The following is a 19,278-nucleotide window of genomic DNA, read 5'->3' on the forward strand; positions in this document are numbered from 1 at the left end:
ATTCATCTTGGGTCCCCTTCTCTTCTCCATATTTATAAATAACATGTCTAATTCACTCCCAACATTCACATGTATTCACTATGCAGATGATTCAACTCTCATCTGTTCTGCTGTATCTCCAGCTGAACTTCATTCTTCCACCCAAAAAGTCTTTACGGCAGCAGAAAATGGTTCCAACATATCTCTCTCCTCCTCAATCCCAAAAAAAACAAACTATTACTCTTCTCTCCAACCCTTAAATCTGCCCCTTTCTCCTTTTCTATCGTGTCTGACAATGGCACAATCATTACACCTGATTGTTCCACTAAACTACTAGGCTTTACAATAGATAATCAACTAAACTTTGATTGCCACATTGACCTAACCAGCAAAGCTGTTAATAAAAAGATAGGTGCCCTCTATAGACTTAAGCCCTTTTTAACAGCAACCAGCAGGGTGTCTCTAGCCCAAACTCATCTCATCTCTACATTATTGTATGCCTCTCCATCTTTTTATCAACCTTTCAAAATCTAACCTTCAGAAACTTGCCACAACCTACCATAGCATAGCCAGGTTTGCCACAGGTTCCCCATTTCGTACCCATCACTGTGTTAATCTCAAACAGCTTGACTGGCTTGAACTTCAAAATCTTATTCTCCTACATCAATTAGTTATCACCTATAAAATTATCCACTACCCTACTAATACACCAATACTTAATAACCTTGTGGCCCCTTACAGGAATCTTACTTCCCTTCGCTCAACTAACAAACTACTAGTAGCTACCCTCAAATCACACAATAAATCTGATAACTCCTTGTTCACAAATGTTGTTGGCTCATACTGGAATAAACTTCCTATAGAACTGACTACTTTAGGCTCATCACAACTTTTCAAGAAACAACTAAGAAACTATTTCAAATCTAACTGGCTATGCCCTTGCTCTAATCCTGACTGACCCCAGCAACCAACTCTTTTTACTGTTGTCTCCACTAGTCTTCTACTCGTCTCTATCACTAGTACTACCTTTCCTCTGTAGCTCACCTGGTATCCACTTGGATACTAATTTTCCTATAGCGTCATTTTCTCTTTTACTTGTTACACTACTGCAACCTGTCATCTCTCCTCTTATTTAAACCTACATGCTGCTGCCTGCTGTGCAAATCTATTTCTTAAAACTTGTGCCCTGGCACAAAATATTTATCCTAATTGTTAATCCTGTAAATATTGTACAAACTTGTGTGACTTACTATTTTCACTTTCCTTCAATGTTTCTACTCCTGCTTTTGCATAGAATATGAGAATAGGAATCCTCACTTTATTTTATATTTTTGTTAAAGTGCTTCTGTACTGTTACTATGCTACATAGGAATTGTTCTCTAGATGCATATAATTTGTATCTTACGGTGCTGTTTTTTATGTTATTTACTAGTATATAGTGGAGCTTTTCTCCTCGGGCCTCTGCTGAAAATGGACATGTATCCAGCCAGACTAGCCCAGTCAACAAATGTAAAATAAATAAAATAAATAAGGATCACAAGGAAAGCCTATTACAAAGCAGACAGTCTCGAAATGGATAGGACACTGCATCCGCTTCTGTTATGCACAACATGGCAAATCAGTGCCTAAAGGGCATTAGGCCTCATTCTACCAGAGCAGCAGCCACTTCAGCAGCTTTCCTCAGAGGAGTACCAACAAAATACATTTTAGAAGCTGCAACCTGGAGCTCAGTGCACACTTTCACCAAGCACTACCACTTACCTCTCTACTCTAAATCCAGAGCAGGCTTTGCCACTGCAGTTCTGCAGGGCTTGGTAGCCTCTCCAAATCCAATTTAGACCCGGCCACCCAACCTCAGCTTTGGGATTCTACCCAAGTGTAATGACTGCAACAGTGAAACACGATGAACATAGTACAGTTGTGTACCTACCATAAATGTAGATGTTAGAGTGTATTCACTGTTGCAGTCCAGGTTACCCACCCACCATCCCCCTTTTTTCATTGCTGGGACTTTTCTGTACTTCTCATCTCTATACTACCTATGTGGTGTATTTGCTTGTAGATGAAGGAAATGTTTATAGTAATATATGCATGTTTTTTGGCATAATTTTATCTTTCCAGCCTTCCTATCTGGGGGCACCTGACATCTGGGGCAAGAAAAACTGAAGAAAATGGCGTCTGTTGCAACTTTTATACCCCTGGTGCACTGATGTCAGGGAAGAGGCGACAGCAACCGACGCCGGACCAAGACTTTGGAACTTGGGCCGACTGCGGGTCGCCTGCCAGCAGGATAACCCAAGTGTAATGACTGCAACAGTGAATACACTCTAACATCTACATTTATGGTAGGTACACAACTGTACTTTCCTCCAACTTTCTCCGATTAGCTCAGTGTGAAATGGCAGAAACACTCACAAGTTAACTTCTTAAGTAACAAAGTTGAAACCTGAAACAAAAGCTTGAAAGAACCAATGAGGTGCTTACTCCAAGGTTTAGTCCAGGCAACCCCAGTCAGCTAATGACCACAAACAATTCACTCTCACTGAAATGCTGTGCTGGCTTTGGCTAAGCTATGATAGCCTGGAACATGTGCTCAGATATACAACCTCTACTAACAAACAACTAGGCTCAAAACACAAGCCTGAATTTGGACAGTGCTACACTACCAACACCACTTGGGTAGAAAAAAACTGCAGAAATGTTTAAGCAGATAAAGAATCAAGCAGAGACTAGAGAATGCTTTTTAAATGCAAACAAGTTATTTGATACACTCCTAGGAGGAAATTAGAACAAACAAACCTAACCAGATGCTTAACAGTTGTAGAAAATTCTAGTTAATACCTCACACACAGTGAGTAAAATAAAAGTGCTATAAATAACTCAGAAATAAGCAAAAAACAGGATACTTAATGTTATACATCACAGATTAGTTAGCTCAGAGCCCTTCCTCTGACTTCCTCCGATAACTCAGTGAGAAAATACTTTGTTATTCTGTCCTGATGACTCCATATTACCAGTGCATAGCACCCAAATCATACAGTTCTACACAAGTTCATCGACTTATGTACTTCATCAGTATGTATCTTTCCTGCCTCAGTTAAAATATCATCTCATCCTTGCATCAGTCCATGCAGCATGGTATAAATGGTGCTACTTCCATATCGACTCCAGTAATTCTTATTCCTGTCTTTATCATCTTGTCCAGTCAAGTAAAGAAGTCAGCATGACTGGTGTAAACCAAGCATGTTTCACGTCTTCCATGATCTATATACAGCACCCATTTATTTTGTTTGCACTCTTCACTAGTCCATGTCATGGTATTGCTGTGAACAAGATATCATTTTGTCCATTTGTCAAGCCAACCAGAGGAAGTCGGAGGTGGGCAGTTTCTGTTGTTGCTATTATTCCAAATTTTCTAAACCTTCAGAGTGACCTAGTATCCACTCAGATAAAGCACTGTCAGCATGACTAGTGTAAAACGTATGGGTACATACAGGTTAGATTGCAGAGATTATCGAAGCAGTGTGCTGATGGTCCCATTTTATCAGATCGGTGTAGTAAGAGATGTGGGGTTGTCTGGCGGGTGCAGAGAGATTAATTGTGAAGTATGGGTCTGTATATCAGTGAGGATGGTGGTAAGGAGGAGACTGTGTATCCAGGAGATAAGGTACACGGGCAGTGCAGCAAAGTCTCTAAGCCTAGGGTCCGAAGTTTATTACTGATGAGGAAGACGGATTAGAAATGGTTTGTGAATCATAATGTGTGAGGGGGAGGGGGGGCATTTGAAAACACTAAGGGATTTCGTTAGAAACAGTGACACACTCATGACAGTACGACTTCAGTGTAAAAGATGAACAGTTTTAATTTTTTCATCTACAGTGTTGGAGAAGGGGGCATTCAGGTAGTAACTACAGGACCTCTTCAAATAATTAAACCATTAAAATTAATTGTTCATATTAATAGGTTCCTGAATGTTTATACTGTGATAGAGACTGCTTGGGCCCTTATGGTTGGAGACAGTAGAAGTAATGAAGGAAAGGCTAATCTGGGCTTCTGTCTGACAAATGACTTAATTTTGGTTATCACATGAGTCCAGGAAGGGAGAAAAATGCATGATTTGCCAGCATGCGACTCGAGCAAACTTCCTTGTAGTAAGAAAAACCCAGTGGGGGTTGAATCGGCAATTGCAGAGTCATCCCTAGTGAATTCACCAATACCCAGCATAAACTCCCTGTGGCCACATTTTAGACATGGACAATTTTCATAGAAGCCTTTAAACTCAACAGAGTGTAAGCTGGAAGATCTGGGAGTTAAAGGGAGCAAAAAATGTGGGAGTTCAAGGAAGTATTCATGATCGTAGCATCTCAAGAAGGAGAGGAAATAGGCGTGGTAGAAGAGGAATGGCAGCATTTGTAATTTTTTACCCTAAGTTCTCAAATGTTTTGAAACTTCTCTACATATTATCACTTAATGCATTGAATTTAATATGGTATCCAAGGCATAATTTTACCAATGGAGACTGTCACTTCTTATTTTTCTTTTCGGTCTGTTTTGCATGTCTGGTTGGCTTAGACCCTGGGTTGAGAGTGAAATTGTTCATAACTGATCTGTGCTCTTCCCCAATAAACAAATTCAAATAAATACATTTCAAAGCAGCATGTATGAAAATGACAGAACATATCTGCGTTCAAACCAGGTAGGGAAACAAGGTTCATAGAGAGCTCTGGTGGCATGCAAAATCCAAGGAACTAAACAAAAAAAGGAGGAAAGTCAAAAGAAGTGGGAGATGCATAAGGCAGGTCGGGCTGAGGAAGAATTTGGGTTGGCTAACAAGGAAGTTAAGGTAGCAGTCACATTGGCAAAGAACAAGGCATAAGAGAACCTCTAAGCATTTCAGGAAAGTAATTCAGCAGATGGCAAAAATAAGGGCTGTAAGGATGACTAACAACACAAAGACAAAGATGATTGGCTGATACCATTCATTAGGAATGTCGTCAACAAACTGCTGTCCATTCCAGAGAGCATCAAGGTCAGATGGAAGGAGAAGAATCTGAATGGCAAAAAAAAAAAAAATCCACTCTAAAAGTTCTGCAAATTGCACTAAGGAAAATGAAGGTAGCGAAAGCAGCAGTCTCCGATGAAGTCACAGCAGATATGATTAAGATGGTTAGGTGTTTCATTCTTCCGCAGGTAGAGAACAAATGCAGGAAGTGTATTGAGAAAAGAGAGAAAGTTAATTGGAAATGTGTTTTTGAGAGTGTAACAAGTTGATGGACTTTAAAAATTCACTACAGAGTACTTTGTCAGAAATGTTAGGGAAGCAAATGGTTATAACTAAGGAAATTATACTTTTGAGCTGGGACACAGGATCCGAATTGCGTAGACTTAGTCAGGCATTATTAAGCTGAATGCCATTGGCTGCCAAAAAAACAACTAGAAAATGGAAGCCAAAATCTAAAACAATTGTAAATAAAGTACTGCATATAGCAAAGGAGAACTGGAGGTATGATCTTTAGAAAAGATGAAGGAGCAAATTATATAGAAATAAACAGAATTTGTGGGAATAACATAAGATAATGTTCAGGAGGCGGAGGAGGAGTGCGGTGTAAGGGATGGTAGGAACTGAGCAATTTATGGTAAGTTGGAGTGTATGATTGATAAAAGTAAAACAGGTGTAATGCATGAAGATGAGAAATATTGCTATGGTTTGTTTTCTTTTTGTGTTACTGTATGTACACATGTAGCAGTTCATGTGTGATTTAATAAAGATGTAAAGATGTTTTAAAAAAAGATATTGGGAGTGTTAAAGGAGAAAAGGCTTCTGAGGTTACTCGTAGGATTATGGAGAGAGGTGTATTCCAGATGACTAGAGAATAAGCATTTTCTAGAGTAAGTTTACAAGAACAAAGGGAACGTTCATAACTGTGGACAGTCCAGAGCTGTCAAACTTATGTCATGATGCAGAAAAGTCTGCAAGTCTATTTTTCTGACCACCTCCATTTGCTGCCATGACAGATGATGCAGAGCAGTAGAAAGCAAAATAAAATGAGTAGTTTGCGGGATGCAGCACAACCAACCTGGTGTTTGCAGTCAGGCAGATAATGGAGAAGAGGTTGGAGGAGATGAGTGTGTCCAACTGTACATGCCTAGACATGGAGCAAGCTAATAACAAGGTCCAAGACTGATTTTAGCAGTCCTGCAATGATCTGAAGTCCTAAAAACATTGGTAGAGTAATTGCAGGCTAACTATAGGGATCTAGTGACACAAGTTTGAACAGTGTTTGGACTCACCAAGGGGTTCCCAGTGGGAGTTGATTTGCATCTGAGTTTAGCTCTGAGCCACTGCTGTTCATGTTACTGATGCTGTACATCACCTAATATGCTGGCGAGGACATATGAACAAAGTTATTGTATGCAGACTATGTGGTACTACAAGAAAACTCTGAAGAGGAACTTCAGTAAATGATGGAGGAATAGAATACTAAACTGAAAACACAACGGATGAAATTGACTAACGACAAGACAGTGTTCATGACAGCAAATGGAGGAGGTCAGAAGAAGCTGGAAATTTAAATGGAAGCTGTAACTGAGGAGAAGAGAAATCTGAATGAGAAGGTCAAGGCTAGAGGAGCCGTCTGGCACAGTGCGTCAGGAATAGTATGCAACTGAAGAATGTTAAGTTGAAAAGTACGGTGCACAAATCAGTGGTGTGACTATTGGTTCTGTGTGGCACACACCCCTGGACAGTGAAGGATAAGCAATGCCCAGTTGTTTGAAGCTTGAGGTGATGGAAATTGTGTTTGAGATGAATGCATCAGAACTGATGAGAACACAGATCAGTAACAAAGACTCTGGTAGTTTGGTCACATTTGCAGGAAATCGGATGTTAATTTGGTAATGCAGATTCAAGAGAGACAGGAAGAAGACTAGATGAGAAGAGAATGCTCAACCAAAAGATGGATGGGACTACATGAGTGAAGACCTGTGACAGGGTGGCACAAAATGTTGGAGGCAAGAGATTTTCACTAAATCGAGAGTATCAGTTGACCTGAACCCCATATAAAAATGGGGAAAAGGAGGACTATAATGATGCTGATTGTGTGGCTGATGGCATTGACGTGGAGTTAAGGTGTTTGTCCTGTAGTCATCATACATATCACTATTATCACTATTGCAGTAGGCAAAGCTATTTGAGTCCTACCCCTTTGTGACCAGACAGCTTTCAAAGTTTTTTGACACCTTACACAAACTGTCTGCAGCTCAAGAAGAGATCCAGAAAAAGACTGTGCAAATTTCTTCAAAGCTGTTTGTTTCCAAAGTGTGCTTCTTCAGTGGACCCAGTGGAGTTGTCAGTTGGCTAGAAGTCCCTTCCTGAGTGGGAAGATAAGTCCCCAGTCAGGGAAAAACCTTCCAGTAAAAATATTTTTGAGGGAAACTTTTTTTCTGTCTGAAGCAATGTTTTTAGCTGTGTTTTAGGACTGTTTTTGCATTTCTAAGGGACTTGATGTGTAAGTGTTTTTGTGAACAAGCATTTACACAGGCTACAATGAAGCTTTTGTGTGTTAAAAAGCTTATTTTTAAATGTTTAGTCAGGTTTTATGTATTTGTGATTCTGGGGCAGGATACTGTGCTTGTGGGGAACTGTCAATGGGTAATTTAACTCAGAACTACTTTTTCTCTACTGTACCTTTTACTGACTAGTCCAGATTCCACTATGTGAGTTTTGAGGTTTACCAAGGGATCACCACCTGGCTGTCCTCAATTTTACCTTACTGTCTGCAAGAACAAGTAACTGTTCCTGGCATCTTGGGTGTCAGGCCATCTCCTGTTTCACCTCCGCCACTGGTGTTGAGACTGCTTCATTCACTTGTTCTCCGACAACTCATCTTTGCCCCCCCCCCGCAGTCCCCTTGATGTAGCATATGCAGGCACCAAAGATCAGGGGATAACCATGTCCTTTGCAGCTGTAGGAATTGCTGTTGTAGGCAAGGGAGAACCATTCTTGTCAGTCTCAGGTTCTTCGCTTAGCTGGTATAGGGAACCTCTACTGGGGATTACTGTGCCTTCTACGAGTCAGTCATTTTTTGGGGGGGGATGGGGGATTCACAGGAGAAGAAAGTACAGTGAGAAATGTTCTGGTCTCCTGTTTCTATTCCTGTGCACGGGGGAGATAGCTGGGATATGCAAAGGAACTCATTTGTATTTCATCCTTGCCTTCTCAATGATCAGACAAGATAAAGAGAAAAAATATTGCATCTTCTTCCAACTTGGATCTTTAGTCAGAAGAGCCAGCATTGCAGTGGGTTGATTGTACTTAGGAATTCTTTTCATCCTAATCATTCTGATTCTAGGAAAAGCATGCTTTCAGATTTCCCTTTTGAAGATTTATCTTTTTTTGACTCCTATATAAGATAAAAGTATTTTTTCAATCAGAGCAGAGTGAAATTCTGTGGCAGTAAAAATTTATATTATGTTTAGGTACATTTGGATCTGCTGATATTTCAACTGTTGCTCCTGTTTGCTTTAGAGAAGTTTTTTCACTCCATTTAGCTTATCTGCTAGTTAGCCTTTTCCTCCTAGTAGGTCTGACAGGTTATGTAAATTGTGCCCGACTCATAAATGTCTTTGTGTAGTATGTAAAATGTGTTATCTGAAGGAGAATTAGAAGTATAGTATTAACGTTTTCCAGAAAGTTTTGTGAATGAAACCAAAACAAGTCTCAATACTAACCCAGAAGTGGCAGCTTCTGATGAAAAAATAGCAGCATCAAGACCACCTTTGAATCATAGGAGGTTACTTAGGCTATTGGCCCTAAGGCCTCTACAAGCCTCACCATGTATAACCGTGTTCCCTTATGGACCAAGATATATAGTCTGTTTACGCATAAATCTAAGATCAGCACCAACTGCCCCTGTCAGAGGGACATCAATGAAACCCCCCAGTGTAAATTTATAGTTTCCCATCCAGTTGTCCAGGTTACGCTTAAATAGGGTCATTGGGGAGATCTGTACATGAATTGAGAGTTTTTTCCAGAGGAGTGACTACCTCTGGGAAACATATTTGTCTCTCCAGCATGTTCTGTTAATATTGCAGACTAGGTTAAGATCCCTAGAGTGAGTGAATCTTGTCCCACTGGATTTGCGGATGTGCAGCAGCTTCATCAAAGCAGGTTCTGTGACTGTTCTGTAGGCCAGGTACAAGCCACCTCTAAGGAGTCTATAGGATACTGAGTAAAATGATGGTCCTTCAGTCTGTCCGAGTAGGTCATGTAGGTCCTGAATTTTATTGGTGAGAAACCTGAGGTCTGTCCAGGTGCTGCAGATGTCTGGTGAGGTACACACAGAAGGGAACATTGTACTCTTATCATTGGTCTGATGCGAGCCGGGTACAGGGGAGTTATAACCTCTTTAGCTTTGGATGCTATATCTTTGCTTATGAGGTGTGCAAAGTAGAAGGCCTTCCTTACTACTGTGGACACCTGATGATCAAAATTAAGGCTACTGTCAACTTGTGCTCCTAAATTTCTCACCACTGGGTTTGACCATAGGGGAATTATGAATGTTGCAATTAGCAGGGGTTTGTTCTTTGCTGAAAGGGATGATAATGCATTTTTTGTTTTACATTTAGTTTAAGTCTGTGGCTTTGACATGGATTTTGTGTGTGGAATCCCATTTTGTAGTATGTTGATATCTTCGAGGGATTCGATGATTCCACCCAGTTTGCAGTCATCAGCAAACTTGGTAAGCCATAGGCTGTCTATTTTCACCTGGACTTCTCAAAAATATATACCAAACAGTAGGGGGCCTAACACAGATTCCCGTGGAACATCATTAGTAACAAGTCTGGTAGTGGAGTTGGCATTTTCAATTTTGACTGTATGTGTTCTGTTTGAGAGTCAGTTTGCAACACATCCAGTGACATAAGGGTTAATCCCCAGTTGGGTGAGTTTCTCAATGATGCCTGAGTGAGGTATTGTGTCAGACGCCTTGGCTAGATTGAGATAGGCAATGTGAACTGTTTCGCCTTCAGGCAGGGCCTTGGTGACATTCTCGGAAAAGTCCACCGCATTTAGCAGGCAGGATCTGTTCTTAATGAAGACAAACATGGTTGGGTCAAGAGTTTGAAGGTCACTTATATCCTTGTTGATCAGATCCATGATGATTCTCTCTATGGCCATGCAGATAAGGCTGGGTAGGATTATGGGCCTTTAGTTCCCGGGGCTGGTTGACGGACCACCTTTGTGCAAGGGGATTACAGTTGCTATTTTCCACTCGGCTGGGGCAAAGCCAGTGCTTAGACTGAGACTTGAAGAGAGTGCTCAGGAGATGTTCTTCGTGTTTCACTGTTGCAGTCGTTACATTTGGGTAATCTGCTGGCAGGTTGCCCTCAGTCAGCGTGAATTCCAAAGTCTTAGGTCCTGCGTCGGTTGCTGTCTCTTCTTCCATGACATCAAGTTGTCAGGGGTATAAAGCAAGCAGCCAACGCCATTTTCTTCCGACTTTCTTGCCGCGCGGTGCCCGAAGCAGAAGCATTTCGCAAGTGCTGGTCGGCCGACTCCTGAAATATTCGAGTTTGAGAACCGAAGTCTTCACTAAAGCTAAGTACCCCGTTGGGGAAACATTTTTCTTGTTCCATACCGATGTCAGAAAAAGTTAATAATTGTATTACTTGTGGGAAGCAAATACCTCATAAGGATTTCCATTTATACTGTATTCCTTGCCTAGGCCCTGATCCCAACATGCCTGGCTGTCTGTTTTGTGCTAGATTTAACGAATGCACTATTAAGCGTCTGTATATTTTTGCCTCAAAGTATGTTGGAAACAGATTTAACTACCCAGAAATGTCGTTGGATAGCAGTCCGACTACCGGAGTACAGAAAAAACGCAAAGAAAAGGACAGAGACAGACAGTCGAGGTCCAAAACCGACGACAAAGCTTCTCCTAAGCCAGTCGCTGGTTCTCAGTGAGGTGCTTTCGCAGCCCCTGATACCCACTACTTTTTGAGTTGCAGGTCCCTACCGAGACCTATGTGGAGTCCGGCATGCTACGAGATGCTCAAAGTATTGGACCCACGGATGCATCTCCCTCGGATGGGTCCCGAGCCGCTGAGCAGACATCGGCTTCTGAGGGTGTATTCAGGCTTCAACATTTTTATATCAAATCGACAGCTGCAAAAACCTAAGACAAAAGCAACTTCTAAAGCTAAAAAAAGATGCATGAGCCACGTGCACAGGCTGCTATGCCTAAAAAACAGATGATCAAAATGGCTGAAGACCTTATTACCTTGATCAGGGGTTCCCATCCCCCTCCTGATAAGAGGCCTAGGCAAGACACTGATTCCTCTTCTAATCAGGAATTATCTATACCTCCCTATGAGGATTCTGATGCAGAGACGTCTATCCCATCTGCATCACCTCCTGAAGATTATTCATTTGGATAAACCTTGCATACTTTGAGGGAGCATTTTCACTGGGAGAGTCAAGATTTCTCAGAATCAAAAAAGAGGCTCAGGGATTTCCTTCTTCTCCCTCAGCACAGGCCTTTACCCATGCCCCCTGTTTTAGACATTGTGGATGATGTCTTTTCGGAGTCCAGCTTGACCTTGGACTCCTTACCTCCAGCTCCCAGCAAGCCTGACGGATATTACAGGATCCCTGACTCGCACACATTTTTATTTAGATACCCTGCTGCTGATCCTGAAACTGTTTCACAGGGTCCAAAGGGAGTTAAGGCCTCAACAGCAAAAAATCCTACCTCCTCTGACAGAGATTCAAGGGCACTGGATAGATGGGGAAAGAAGGTTTATACATCTGCAACCTTGGCTATTAGGGCCATAAACTGCCAGTTTCATATGCTCAAGTATCAACAACATGTTATGGGATTGCTGAAACAGAAAATGATGATTTCTGAATGTGCAGAAAATAAAGAATTGCAGGAATTATTGCATGCAGCTGAACAAGTTGGAAAGCATACTTTGCAATGTGGTTTTGATTCCTTAGAGGCCTCTCCTGCAGGGCGCAGTTACTGTATCTGTGATTAGGAGGCATGCCTAGCTAAAAGCAAAATTTGCCTGATCATGTTAAAGCTAAATTACTGGATGCACCTTTACAGCATGATACTCTGCTTGGGAGTAAGGCAGAAGAGGTTTTAAAGAAAATGGAAGACAAAGCTAAGTCTATGCAAACTGTAAAAAACTTCTTAAGTGCAGCCACCAAGATTCAGTAGACACTGGCCTACAAAAAATTGGTCCTTTCCTGTCAGACAGAGCTCACAGGGGCAAATCCAGATGCCCAAAGGGTTCCAGATACCAAGCACAAGATTCTTACAGGTCAAAGCAATGTGGTGCTTCTACCTCCAAATCTGGAGGAGATAAAGCGCAAACCTACAGAAAACAGTCCCAATGACTTCCCTGTGCCTTCACCAAGCACTTACCTTTTGGCAGCTCCCTTAGGGGGAGAATTAGCACTTTTTGCTCAAAATTGGCAGTTAATAACCCAGGAAAAGTGGGTACTAAACATAGTATCACAGTGATACAGATTCCATTTCCATACTCTGCCAATGGCAAACGTTTGGCTAGATCTCCTAAAAAATCAGTGGGCAGAGGCACAGAAACAGGTTACGTCCCTCATGGATATGGGGGCCATTCAGCCAGTACCAGAACAGGAAAAAGACAAGGTTTTTACTCGACTGTTCTTGGTACCCAGAAAGGACAAGGCCTTGCGGCCAATACTGGGTTTAGCAATTTTGAACACACACCTGGACATTCCAAAATTGAAAATGATGACTTTGCAGCAGCTTCTTCCCATGCTGGGCAAGAATGCTTGGCTGGTGACATTAGACCTAAAGGAGGCATACCTGCATGTCCCAATAAGGGAATCGTGCAGACGATACCTCAGATTCAAGGCTGGCTTAAAGCATTACCAGTTCTCTGCGCTGCCCTTTGGCTTATCTACTGTGCCCAGGGTCTTTACAAAGTGCCTGGCACCAGTAATTGCTTTTTGCAGACAAAGAAGTATACACATATATCCTTACTTGGACAACTGTCTCATTCAAGCAGAGAAAAAGGACATTCTTCAACACATGGCGTTTGTGAAAAGGCTTCTATCATGCCTAGGGTGCACAATAAACGAAAATAAATCACAACTTGTACCCTCTCAAAAGATAACATTCCTGGGTGCAAGCTTGAATACAACTGCCCAGATGTCTTACCTCACGCCAGACAAACAAAGGCAACTGACTACTTACTTCAAACTGATGGCAACAAAAACCCAGTTATCTGCAAGACAAACTCTGCAGGCTTTGAGCTTCATGGCATCCTGCATCCTACTGATTCCATATGCAAGACTGCATATGAGGAAACTTCAATGGTACCTAAAAAGTTTATGGAGTCAACATTGTCACAGACTGGAAACCATGATTCCTCTCATTCCCTGCCTACAACAGGAGTTTCTATGGTGGGCTAAGGCATGTCACCAAAACATGGGACGGGCCGTCACTCTACCCCCTGCCAGCCAAACCTTAACAGATGTATCAGATTATGCATGGGTGACCCACATGGCAGGAAGATGCATTCACGGCATATGGACCCCAAACCAAATGCATCTACATATCAACCAAAAAGAGATGCTAGCTGTTCAAAATGCCCTGACAGCCTTCGAGGACTTACTTCATCCAGGACATCTACTGATAAAGACTGACAACACCATGGTTATGTGGTATATAAACAAGCAGGGGGGGGCACACACTCATTCCCCCTTTGCAGATTAGCCACGGCACTGTGGGACATGGCTTTGACTTGCCAAATACATCTTCAACCTCAATTCCTGCCAGGAAAAGAAAATACTCTGGCAGGTGATTTAAGCAGAAACCTTATGGACTCTCACGAGTGGAAACTAGATCCACAAGTCTTCAGCATGATAAAGAAATGGGGGAGCCTGGACATGGATCTATTTGCCTCTCCTCAAAATTATCAATTGAAAAGATTCTGCAAAAGGGTCCTACTAAAAGTCAGATGAGAAACCAAAGATACTAACTGCCCCGGACTGGCCCCACCAATACTGGTACCCAATCCTAAGGAACTTGTCTCACTACCCAGCTTGGGCCTTACCTCAAAGACCTCAACTGCTGTCCCAGCAAAACAATCAGATCCTGCACAATCAACTCCCGACACTGAACCTGGCAGCATGGCTGATCATGTAGTTATACAAACAACGCCTCAGAAAAGCTGTGATGGATGTCATTTTGGAAGCCAGAAGGCCTAGTACTAGAAAATCTTATGCTGATAAATGGAAGAGGTTCTGTGCTTGGAATCAAGCACAATGAACTGATACAGCAGAACCAAATATTCCTCCGATATTACAATACTTGATGCTTGACAAAGGCCTATCTTTCTCATCAATTAAAATCCATGCCTCTGCCATTTCGGCTCATTACAATACAGAGCCACCAATCTTTTCTCATCCTTTACTAAAGCAGCATCTTAGAGGAGCCAAAAATTTAAGGCCTCCTAGAAGATCACCAATACCTGCATGGGACCTCAATATGTGTTGGAAAAGCTCACCCTGCCTCCATTTGAACCAGCTGTTACTGCTGATATAAAGTTCTTATCATGGAAAACAGCTCTGCTACTAGCAATTACTTCAGCAGGAAGGGTTTCAGAGCTACAGGCCCTCATGGCTGTGGAGCCTTTTCTCATATTTTACCCAGACAGGGTGTCTCTGAGGACCAATCCATCATTTATGCCTAAGGTGGTTTCCAGTGTGGCTCTTAACCAAACTATTCATCTGCCAACCTTTTATCCAAATCCGCAGAACAAGGGGGAGAGAATTCTGCATTCCTTGGACGTACACAGCTAAGATTCTACTTGAGCAGGACTACAGCTCTAAGAAAAACTGAGCAATTACTAGTGACATATGCTGCAGGATCAGAAGGAAAGGCTATTTCAAAGCAGACTATTTCAAAGTGGATAAGCCACTGCATTCATTTCTGTTACTTACACCATGGCAAACCTGTGCCCAAGGGCATTAGGTCTCATTCCACCAGAGCTGCAGCTACTTCAGCAGCCTTTCTCAGAGGAGTACCAACCAAAGACATTCTAGAGGCTGCTACTTGGAGTTCTGTTCACACCTTCACAAAGCATTATCATTTGCCTCTCTACTCTAAGTCCAGGGCAGGCTTTGCCACTGCAGTTCTGCAGGGCCTTATAGCCACACCTAATGCTGTTTAGCTCAAGCCTCCCATCCATAGCTTTGGGATTCTACCCAAATGTAATGACTGCAACAGTGAAACACAAAGAACATAGTACCGTTGTGTAAACTTACCATAAATGTAGATGTTCAAGTGTATTCACTGTTGCAGTCCAGGTTACCCGCTCGCCATCCCCCTTTCATTCTGGAGTTTATCTTTCCTTTTCTATCTTCTACAACCTATGTGATGTATTTGCTTGTAGATGAAGGTAAAGTTTGTATTAATGCATGTATATATAGTTTTTATATATATATTTTTGCTACCTTTTTGGCGGCACCTGACATATGGGGCAAGAAAAACTAAAGAAAATGCAGTCGGCTGCTTGTTTTATACCCATGATGACTTGACGTCATGGAAGAGGAGACAGCAACCGACGCAGGACCCAAGACTTTGGAATTCAGGCCGACTGAGGGCAACCTGCCAGCAGATTGCCCAAAAGTAATGACTGCAACAGTGAATACACTCGAACATCTACATTTATGGTAAGTGTACACAATTGTACTTTCGTGTGACTCCTGTTTTAGACCATTTAATAGGCAGCCTGGGATATTGTCCAGTCCCATAGAGGCTGTGTTTTTGGCCTTGGGGAGTGTGGCTATGACCTGCTCTCTGGAGATGGCAGAGGACTGGTGACTGGTATGAATGGTGGGGACAGGGGGGTAAAGTTTTCCCCAAATCTGTCTGCTAGCAGGTTGGCAATGTCCTCAGGCTCAGTATAAGTGGTACCGTTCACAGCTAATTAGGCACAAAGCTAGGCCTTCCCTTTTATATTTCGGATGTAGCTAAATAATGCTTTGTGATTTACCTTAGCTAGGGATGTTAATTTAGTTTCATAATTAGTTTGAAGACTTTACAAGATGTCTAATCTGCTTGGAGAGAGTTCTTGCTTTGCTGGAAATGCTCAGTCTTGTTTTTTGACATCAGTTTCTTTCTCTTATTGTATAACTTATTTATACTGGATGTCCACCAGTGTGGCTTATTTTTTTCATGAGGATCTTGATTTGATATGTTCTGGTATGACTGAGTGTATACATTTATGTAGATGTTTATACAGGACATTTGTGGTACACCTCAGTATAGGCATCATTGCCGTCAGTGTTGGCAGGGGGTTTAACATCTGCTTTTCAGGATATAAAGCAGATTTTACAGAGGCACTGAAAGAAATATTTTACCTTAGACTAAGAAAGCTTAATTATTAACCTTTACTTGTTCCCACAAACACAAAGGTAAAAACTTTAGCATAAGCGCTACACAGTTTAAAATCCTGAATGCTAACATAGTAGAAAAATGCATTTTCTTCTCCCAACTTTATTCAGTGCTGTCCCCATCAATGACTGAGGGAATGGGGTTAACAGCAGTGATCTCTTTAGCAGCAGCACTTTAAGATAAAGAAATCACATCTGGATATGTGTTTTTTGTTGTACTAAACCAGGTCTGGATGTCTAGATATGTACTGATTTTTCCCTCATCCATTGCTTCAGTAACTTCCTCAAACAAGTCAACCATGTTAAATAGATAGGATCTGCTCATAATAAGTCTGAGGAGGCTTGGGTCCAGAGTTTTTAGGTTACCTATGTCCTTTTTTAATTCCTTGATGATCCTTTCCATAGCCAGATGAGACCAGTCTAGCTTATGGGTCTATAATTACCTGGGTCAATTGACATCACACGTGTGTACAGTGCAAGAGAATAAATGTTTCCAGAATGAAGCCAGTTTGGAAGTAGATATAATGAATAATCTCTGTAGGGGGCCAGACAAGTCACATTTTAGGCGGACTAGAAGACAGCCCGGTATGTTATCTACCCCCATTGAAGTAAGGTGCTTGGCCTTGGATGTCACATTGACTTGTCCTTGGGAGATTTGAAGTGGGAGTGTAGATGTAGGTATGTGATTGGGGCACATGTGATGAGATGGGGGCTGTATAAACAGTCTCAGTAAATGTCATCTCAGAACTTACTGAATATAGATTTTAATATTAATAATAATACTGCTCCTAAGTATATAGTATGAAGTAATTGCCTGTCAAGCATTTATGCCAACTTTCACACTTTCCTGATTTCTGGTAAACTTGAGCACTTTATTGAAAATGTCCCTGTTGTGTGTAGTTCACATAATCAAGCAGAACCATCCTGTCTATCAAGCTAGCTTACGTTTCGCATTGCACAAACAAGCACTTGTCTTTTCATCACCAAATCAACATTCTCATCAGACTAATCTGTTTCTCCAACAATATCAGTATCTGTCAATCCAACCATCCCTTTGTCCCCTTACTCACCCTGTAACCTTGCTATTCTCAGTGGCATTTCTTTTATCTTTATCACCATCAGGATTTTCCAAAAGCCACACAGCATTAGCCCACTTTCTAAGTAGCAAAAATTTTAATTTTGTAGTTAAGCTTTCCTTCATTTCTACTTTTTGTTTCCACAAATCACACATTAATATTCAAGTCACCTTAGAAAAAACATGTACCGCATACCCAGGTTGTTCAATCATTGATAACCTACCAGGTTGCCACAGCTGCCAAAGTACTTGCTCCGTCTTCTGACAGAACTATGGCCCATGTTTTGAAAGTATTAAATAAAAACATAGGTTCATTGGTAAATACAAGGCAGTCAGTCATTAGCTCATTCTGAAACTACTTTGTGAAGTCTCATTATTTTGAATTTCCTGCAGCTTCAAGGAGGAACATACAAGATGAGCCTAGGCAGAATTTGTGACTGCCTGCCACAAATTTGTACCTCTACCCATTTGATGAATATGGCTAGGGTGCTACTTTATACCCCTACCCATTTGATGAGTATGGGTAGGGTGCTACTTTGTACCCCTCTCCATTTGATGAATGTGGGTAGGGTACTACTTTGTACCCCTACCCATTTGATGTAGAGTAACCTGGAGTGTGAATTTGTCACACAAATGTAGTCTAATTATTTGTTGATGAAGATTTATGTGCTTAAGTGTGTTAGCAGAATGACTAGTTCAAGGAGGTGGAAGAGGAGAGGGCCTTTAAAGGCACAAAAAGGATAGGCACAAGTCTCCATGGTATGTAGCAGACAAAGTACACAGGGAGGGCTATCAGCCAGTCAGAATAACTAAGAGACTTAAGTTCTGTATTTTTTTTATTTTGGTATGAATCATTGAGGTCTTGGATTGAGTGGTATGTTTAAACAGGAACATGCAAAAGTGGCATTATATTCAATAATAGGATGAATAAGAGGGAAGAAGGACATTTCCTCGATCTAAAGGAGATGCCATTGGTTATTTTTTTGGTTCATATGAAAGGTTTTCTGGACAACAGTAGAGAGATGATGCTTAAAGGATAGTCAGTTGTCAGCTAAGATGCTTAGATTTCTAATGTCTGGTTGACAGTGACATTTTTAGTTTACTGCTAAAATAGATCTACCATCTTTTATTTCTTTCAGAAAAAAATGCTAAGCTCCCTTTCAGATACAGACCAGTTGCCTAGAGTACAAAGGGTGTCCAGTGACAGAAAAAAATATTTAAATACAAAACAAGATTCAGTCAAAATAAATAGTTAACCAGTGCAAAAAATGAAATCAGTTGCCTACCATGCAGTTTCCAGAATAAGCCGTTTCAGGGCCATTGTAACATGATAGCTTCATCTCCTTTCAGTAGAGCATAAACCTGCCATCTTCATCAATATCCTCTAAAGGTTCAGTACATTTCCCTTCAACATATTTGAAGAAATGCTACCTGTTTTTCCCAGCCAGATTTACATGCCCCTTTTCATTTGAAAAGGATCGTGTACCAACCTGCCTACCCAGTTAAAGTAAATAAGTAAATATATGTTTTTGTTTCTGTTAAAATGTTCTTTGTTAGCTGCCTGCAGTACTGCCTCTCTTTAATGTAGGAGTTAGTTGTGTAATCGCCTGTGATTGGTGTAAGCTGCTGTCACTATTAGTTATCACAAACATTAATTATATTTTATTTTTTGTGTTAACAATATTTCTCTGCTTTCCTCCTTTTTTTGTTAGAACTTGTTTACTTTTCAGATGTATTGGAGCTGTTGGGCTCGAGTATATTCTTTAATCAGTTT

At 41.3% G+C, this 19,278-nt stretch overlaps 1 protein-coding gene across 1 annotated transcript in view; it reads left to right on the forward strand.

The window, feature by feature from the left end:
• Positions 1-19,278, forward strand: part of ICE2 (interactor of little elongation complex ELL subunit 2) — a gene marked incomplete in the record, with an annotated part of 1,939,141 nt that overhangs the window by 929,659 nt on the left and 990,204 nt on the right.

Source organism: Protopterus annectens, chromosome 7.part0 (genome assembly GCF_019279795.1).
Source record: "Protopterus annectens isolate FY-2018-M chromosome 7.part0, PAN1.0, whole genome shotgun sequence".
In the NCBI taxonomy this organism is placed as follows: Eukaryota; Metazoa; Chordata; order Ceratodontiformes; family Protopteridae; genus Protopterus; species Protopterus annectens.